General features: G+C 46.5%; 1 pseudogene; it reads left to right on the top strand.

Moving 5' to 3' along the window:
* The first annotated feature begins 2064 nt into the window (after positions 1–2064).
* On the top strand, positions 2065–5989 carry LOC140188259 (immunoglobulin lambda-1 light chain-like; annotated as a pseudogene).
* The last annotated feature ends 1661 nt before the right edge of the window (positions 5990–7650 follow it).

The following is a 7650-nucleotide window of genomic DNA, read 5'->3' as shown; positions in this document are numbered from 1 at the left end:
TTCCTCCAAGAGCATTGTTCCAGATCCTGGGACTCTGGTCAACCTCAGATATTCCACATTCTTGGAATGTGGCTGTCACTGGAAAAGCTGATACTTGTTGTCCATCTCGTGGTACCAAGTGAAGACAATGGGCAAAAGCCTCCTAAACAATGGGCTATGCTGCTAGGCCACTTCAAATGACATGGTGTGTGACTCGAGATGGGCATAGTCAGTGAAGATGTTCCCCAAAATGTTTTTGTTCCAAAATAAACTTTGTTTATGATAAAATATTTCCAAGAATAAATGGTGCAATGCCTTTTTATGCTTTAAATAGGCATTACGTAGTGTCCAGTTAAATTCCTTAAAGCCACTAACTCTATTGTTACTTATATAGTCTCTGCTGGGTGCTACACTTAGGGCAATAACTCAGGAGCTTCCTCACCAAACCCAGCCACTCCCTGTCCTGTAGCAGAAGAACCTTCCATGTGGTCCTTCTCCACTGAGCCCTTACAAGTGGCTGCACCAAGCGTCCAGTTGACTGGGACGTTCAATGTCAATAAGGCCAGACCCATCCTTCTCAACACCCGGGACAAATAGAAACTCAGTAATGGTACTTGATGCCCACACGCTTAGGTTCCACACAGAGTCTGAAGCAGTAACACATGAGTGTGCTCATCATGGTAATGTGGACATTTTGAATGTTTTTGCTTCATTTGACCAAGGACCAGTGCATTAGACAATGCAAAAGTCTTATTTGTTCCATCTTAGATTCCCCGATGAAGCAGAGAACAATCTGGGTCATTTACAAACTAGAAGAGCAGAGCAGGGGGATGGGCCACATCTGCACCAAGTGTAGCAGCCCTGAGAACACCTCACACCGGATGACTAGTTCTTCTCACTTAATGATTGGAGCATCTTCCCAACAGTGCCACTCTACCCTCCCAATCTGCTCCAGCCAATTCCTGTTGCACCACTCAGCCCCTCAGTACAAGATCCCCAGCACCCTCACATAAGCAAACCTGATGATGAAGGAGATATTGGATTGGTTGGGCCAGTTGGCAAAGAAGATGGCCTCGCTCTTTGGCAACTGGCAACCGACTCTGTGAATAGATTGAGTTGGCAGCCTGACTGCTTAGCCATGCCGATCTATTTGCGAACTGACTTCACATCCGAGTGGAAGATGGTAAATCCGTCCATGCGCAGGAAACATTTCACTTGGGTCCCTCCATTGTCTGTCAAGGTCACAAATTTTATGCTCTCGTCTTTCTGATGGCTTTGCCAAAGTTCCTATACAGCACACAACCAAGAAAAGGGAATAAATTCTATTGTTTAATGTTTCTTCCACATTCTCAGGTGCATCATTTATTCATTGTTTTACAGTGTTTTCGCTGAGTGGCAGTACGTTTATTATTTGATCTGGTGACTTATGCAAAATTGTATTCAGAACCTCCCTTATGGCTGGCAAAATGAATTCTTCTCCAATTGTATGTTGCTTTCCTGATTTATCAATCTACAATAAAGTATTGTACAAAGGACGCAAATCAACACTATTGCAAAGTGCTGACAAACATTTTTTGAAGTATTTTTCATTTCTGGAAGATTTCATGAAGTGACTGAGAGAAAGATAAGCAATCCTTCAAAAGGCCCTCACAAAAACAGCCTTTACAGCAAAATGTTGTGAATTCAATCATCAAAAAGCTCTGTTTAGAAATCAGTTCCCATTGGGTAGATATGTACACCATAACTACGTCATTACACGTAGCCAGACCGATATGGTAACTACAATTCCAACAGAACAATTAAATATAAAACAAGATATCATTGTCTCTGGTTAAAGTCAGATATGTTAACCCTGTTTCTTTCTCCAGTGGGCACCGTCAGAATTGTTGAGTGTCTCTGCTTTAATTTCAGTTTGACAGCGGAAACAGAATTTTGCTTTTGGGCAAACTTTAAAAGTAGAAAGTTTGAAAGTAAAATCGTTTAGCTGTTAGGCTGTAGAGTTCTGGATGCCCTTCCTCGTGGAGTCTGCCATGTGACAACTAGAAGCATCGCATTGTGCACTTCCCACATTGTGATGCCGCTAAGATGGCGGCGTGTTCTAACGCAGCGGCCAAACAAAGGTGCGCTTTTCTTTTTAAAATGTGTGATTTTTTAATGATCCTATGAATATACTGCACTCCAAGAACTACGGGCACAGTGGGTCTACCGCGTTGTTCGTAGCTGCCGGATGGGGTGACAAAGGAGCCGGTGCCCAGCTCGGCTCAGAGGAGAGGCCGGCAGACGGGCTGGAGAAGGTTCGGAGGAGCTGACCTGAGTGCAGACCGAGTTGCTGCCTGCACTCGAAGGCGTGGAGGTTGGTGCGCAAAAGCAGAGGGCCGTGTCACCGTGAGTGACTGTCTTGGACGTTTCTCTTGCGACCGCAAGACCCAGTCGGACATCAATAATGTGAGATGCAACAGTCTGGTTTCACTTGCTTGGTCTATAACGGACGACGAGGCTGCAGTGTGGCCTCGGTTGTAGGCACGGACTAGGGCTCCATCGAGCTTCCCGGATGAGACGACGCTGCAGACGGTGTAGCATGGAGTCCGTGCTCAGTTGAGATTTGGCCTCTTCGGTCAGTGCTGCCCTCCAGTGTTCGATCAGTGGAATGACAGGCTGTATCGTCAAAGTGTGCGTCGCTCAGGGACCTGGACTAAGCATGTGTTTTTCTCTTTTTTCGTGTATCCGAGTATCGTTGGAATCATAATTAAACTGATTCCATTCGATTTGACTTCAGTTGAAAAGGTCCTTCAGAGCAGAGAACTGTAAACTGTCATTTCCAGGAGTTTCGTTCGATTCGAAGTCAGTTCCTCCAGCTGACTAGTCCCCACATTTAGAACGAGTTCAAACCCTCAAACTGCCAAAGTGGGTTTGAACTCCATGACTGAATGACTGATGTGGGAACAGGAAGCCTGCACTGCTCTATCACAAACAAGAAAAGATCTGCAGATGCTGGAAATCCAAGCAACACACACGAAATGCTGGAGGAACTCAGCAGACCTGGCAGCATCTATGGAAAACAGTACAGTCGACGTTTCGGTTCGAGACCATTCAAGAACCTGCAGTGTCCTGTCCTGTTGTCACTGGAGGTGTGAGGGACATCTGTGGACCAAAGGAAGGAATCAGCGAAATAAAGGCAGAGTATGGGAAATGTCGGACAATGAATGACTTTTTCATTCGCAAATAGTTTTTAACAGATCAGTCAGTTGCTAACAACATCGCCACCTCAACCCGATGGTATGTGACAGTATATGGGAGGGTTTCTGATCCCCACTCTGACTGGTCAGTGTCAGTCACTCTGATTTGCATTGTTTCCCTCCCCGGTGTGAATGGCTCTATAACTGGGTTCCACCGGCAGCGGCGGCCAGTCAGTCATAAATCCACCGGCAGAAGGAAGGCAGGAAGCTGACGGGCAGCAACGATGCGAACGCTGTTCTTTTTCTAGTCTCTGGCAGTGTCTCTGGGCTTTAAGTACAGACAGCAAGTCAGCACCGCCAGCGGTGGCTGAGGTGGGTCTTGGTGTCACATTAAAGAGTCAATGTTAAAGTTGAATTCCTGTCTTTCACAGCTGGAGAATCCCAGACTCTGACTCAGACTCCGACCGTGTCGATGAGACCAGGAGCCACGGCCACGCTGAATTGTAACATCGGGACAAAGGATGGCATTGTGTGAACTGGTACAAGCAGACTCCGGGAACAATTCCACAATGGATCCTAAATTACCATGATTCCTGGAATAGCCCAAGGTACGCCCCTGGGATTAGCAGTGACCGTTTCACGTCGACAGTCAACAGCGCCGGCACTGAGTATCAGTTAATCATAAACAGGGTGGAGATGAATGACGCTGCCGTCTATTACTGCGGAAGGTGGGTTACACGAACCAGTACTTGGTGTTCGGCCCTGGGACAAAGCTCTTTGTTACAGGTAGGTGTCTGGGAAATATCTCCTGCAATAACCACGGCATAAATACGGCCACCCGACAATTAATAATTTATACGTTATAAATTCCTCGCGAATATTAAAGTGAAAATATTGATTTACAATTTAATCGTGTTTCGAGTTCAGGGTCAGTTTTACGGGACAGAGTTGTGTTTGGTGAATTGTTACCTTCTCATAATGAAACATTTCTCTTTTCGGTTGTGTTTTCGGACAAACTATGATTTAACACTTTCTGATCATTAGTGTTATTTCTGTTCTAGTGTTAGTTTGTCAGTTTTTATGTTGCTTTGATAGGAACGAACGAGAAGGGACACAGTGGGGCAGGACGCTGCCGACTGAAGACAGTCCATGACAATACATCAGAACGACAAGTTTTAAGTTATTGTTTAGCACATTCCCGCGAAACATCCCTCTGACACTTACTGGACTTGCTGTCCTCCCAGTGAGGGTGGAACTCTCCTCCAGCACCCATCAATTAAAATACCCTCTCGCAGTGTCCAGCCCTCGCCTCCTTTCCACCTGCTCATTTGAGCGTTGTTCCTTTCTGGGGAACCACTTTTCAGCGATCCCGACACTACACCGACTATGGCCAGAGCTCCTGCGGAGAATGCAATCTCCCAATCCGCACAGTGGGTGGGAGCCGAATCCTTCGACATCATCAGAAATCACAGAACGACCTACCCTGCCCCGATCCATGGAGCTCAGGACCGCGCTTTTGGTGCTCTCGCCCATTGGGGCAGAGCAGATTGTGAGATTTTTTTTTCTCCCTGCAGAAGCTGCGACATTAGTGATGGGTGGGTGGGTCGGAGGGAAGAGGAGGAACGTGTCACGGAGATGGAACAGAGAGTGGGCACTTAACTACTCTGGGGGCGCTTTGATGCCAGTGTGTCTCTCAATTCCGGGAATGACTCAGCGCCAAAAAACTTCACCTGTTGGAGTAGATTTCCAGTGTTGCAGTATAAGCAATACGCACTGTCCTCCATGGGCACTGCGCTGTCTTTCAGTGAGACTCGCAGCCCCACTCAATGAACCTGAAACCTTTTACTTGCTCTCTGTCAAATTGTGGAGGAGCGATGAACCCCACGGTGTATGGACTGTTTTATAGACGGTAGTAACCATATTTTAATCTGAGTATACTTACTGTCTTGTAAATATTGAAAGTCTGCACTTTGTGTATATATGATGTCAATAACCTTTTATAGTTTTGTAAAAAAAAGAATGACGAGAGATCTTTCGTGTTTTGAAACACGTCTTTTTTTTTCTTCTTCTCGTTCAGCTCCGCAACTCCCGGACCCTTCAGTGAAACTGCTTGGGCCGTCAGCCGAGGAGATCTCTGCTAAAGGATCGGGCACCTTAGTTTGCCTGGTCAGTAAATCGTCGATGGGCTTCCCTGTCGTCAGCTGGACAGTGAACGACAGTCCGACGAGCAGTGAGGTGCAAACCAGCGGGGTGACTCAGAACGCAGACAAAACCTTCAGTCTCAGCAGCTACCTGACGGTGCCCGGCGCAGACTGGAGCAATGGGAAGAGGTACTCCTGCTCAGTTCAACAAGGAGCAGCCTCGACAATATCCGCAACAGTCACACAATCCAGCTGTTAAACAGAGCGCGGCTTTGGCCTTGTTTGTTCCCGATTAACAGGGGATCATGGCCTTGTATCTTTCACCTTTACCACTCTTACTCGCTCTTCACTGTATTTCCCTTCTGTTCCGCTCTCTGTAGTTTGCACTGTGGTGTTGGAATATTTGTGCTCTGATTTGAGGCGGATTTTTTTCTTTTTTCCTACTGAGAGGCTACACGGTGGTAACACGGACAGTTACTTGGCTTCTTGAAATTTCAGGCTGTGAATGGTTTTCTCTGAAATTGGGGTTGGTTTAATTAGAAAAATTAATAAACGTTTTGTGATACATTATCAGTATCAGACTGACAAACGGTAATGGTGATTAACTACCAATGAAGACGATCAGAGCACGAATGATTTCCGTGTGCGCCTTTCGTCTTCATTCGTGTTTTTCCTATTCTGATACCGAGTAGGAGGAGGGAAGCGAGAAGAGACTCGTCTCTCTCTGGTTCGTGAACTCAGGAAATCTATCCGGCAGCCTTGGACACCGAATGTCAGCAACAAAAGACGGGAAGTTCCATTGCGGAGATACTGGAAAGAATCGGGTCAGTGTGGTGGGTTGATTGTTAGGTTGCGAAAAAAATGAGAACAAACCAGTTGATGTTGGGAAGGTTAGTGAAGGAAATGAACATGAACGTGGCTGGAAATATTCAGTTTCTGGAGCAGCATTGGTGGAGAGAGGAATAAATTGTAATTACATTATGGGCTAAAGAAGTTTTGCCAGAAATGACCACTCCGCAAAAGCTTCCGAGGCTGAACTCTTATCCTCTCTCCATTTGCAGCGCCACTGTATTCATTTCCCGAACTCTGCTCCGACTTTGATCCTTCGTCTCCCTCCCCAGCAACTCGCTCAGAGCCCTCCGCCGCTGACCTCCCCCTTATCCTCTTGTCGTTACCTCGATGGACAGGGTAGTCACCACTGGGCGATTCAGTCCGGGATTTCAAATAATGCCTGCTTCCCTCGGCTGAGGAGCATGATAATGGTGGCAGAGGGAGGAAGAGTGTGTGTGTCAGAGAAAGAGAGATATAGACAGAGGGAAGGAGATGGGATGGATAGAGAGAGGGGGTGACAGAGAAACAGCCGGTAGCGAAGGTGAGATCAGAGAATAAATGTCCAGGAGACAGAAAGGCGGGAAGAGAACCGGTTGGGAGAGATGCGGGATGGGTAACAGGGGGAGGTAAAGAGAGAACCAGCAATCCTGGTAGAGCTGGAAGTGTGATCAGTGCTGTTTGTACTTGCATGGAAAGGTCGAGTGGAGGGGAAATCCAAGGTTCGACTTCGCACAGCACAGAGATCCTGAGAAAGAAAACACACTCACAAAAACACCACCCCCCCAATGGGCAAGTCCCACCATTCCAATCAAACAAAGAAACCTCACACCGACCTGTTCCTAAGTTGCTCTCTGAGTTCCAATTAGTCAAGGACCAGAGGGAAGAGTTTGAGAAGACAAGCATATCATCTTCGAACAGAGATGAGGAGGAATTTCTTTCGCGAGAGGGTGGTGAATCAGTGGAATTCATTGCGACAGACCACTGTGCCGGCCAAGTCATTAAGTATACTTGAAGTGGAGATTGACAGTTTCTTGAAAAGTAAAGGCGTCGACGCGGATACGGACAAGGCAGAAGCAGGTGAATGAGAGGGATAATAAATCAGCCATGATGGAATGGTGGAGTAGATGAGCTGAATGACCTGTTTCTGCTCCTATGTGTTGTGATCTTATGGTGCAATTTATGAAAACACATAATAAGGCCATTCAGCCCATTGAAGCCATGTAGAGCAACCCCATTGGTGCCTGTTCAACTTTCCTCTAACATGCATCAAGTACTTGTTACCAGGTTCGGATATGGCCCAAGTGCGGAGAGAGAGACACTGAAGCAGGTCGATAGTTCACAAACTTTACTGCGAACAGTGTTTGAGGGAAAATAAACAATAAACGCTTGGCCAAATAGAGTCGTTAACTAAAACTCTCAGATGAGAACCGAAGTCTACACTGTTGCTGAAAAGAAAACCTAAATATTAAACGAATACCGCTAGTCTTCAGAGTCAGTTGACTCGAAAGTCCTATTTTCTCAGC

Source organism: Mobula birostris, chromosome 26, assembly GCF_030028105.1.
Source record: "Mobula birostris isolate sMobBir1 chromosome 26, sMobBir1.hap1, whole genome shotgun sequence".
Lineage (NCBI taxonomy): Eukaryota > Metazoa > Chordata > Chondrichthyes > Myliobatiformes > Myliobatidae > Mobula > Mobula birostris.
Note: the sequence above shows the minus strand (reverse complement) of the source record. Positions and strands in the feature narration are given on the sequence as shown.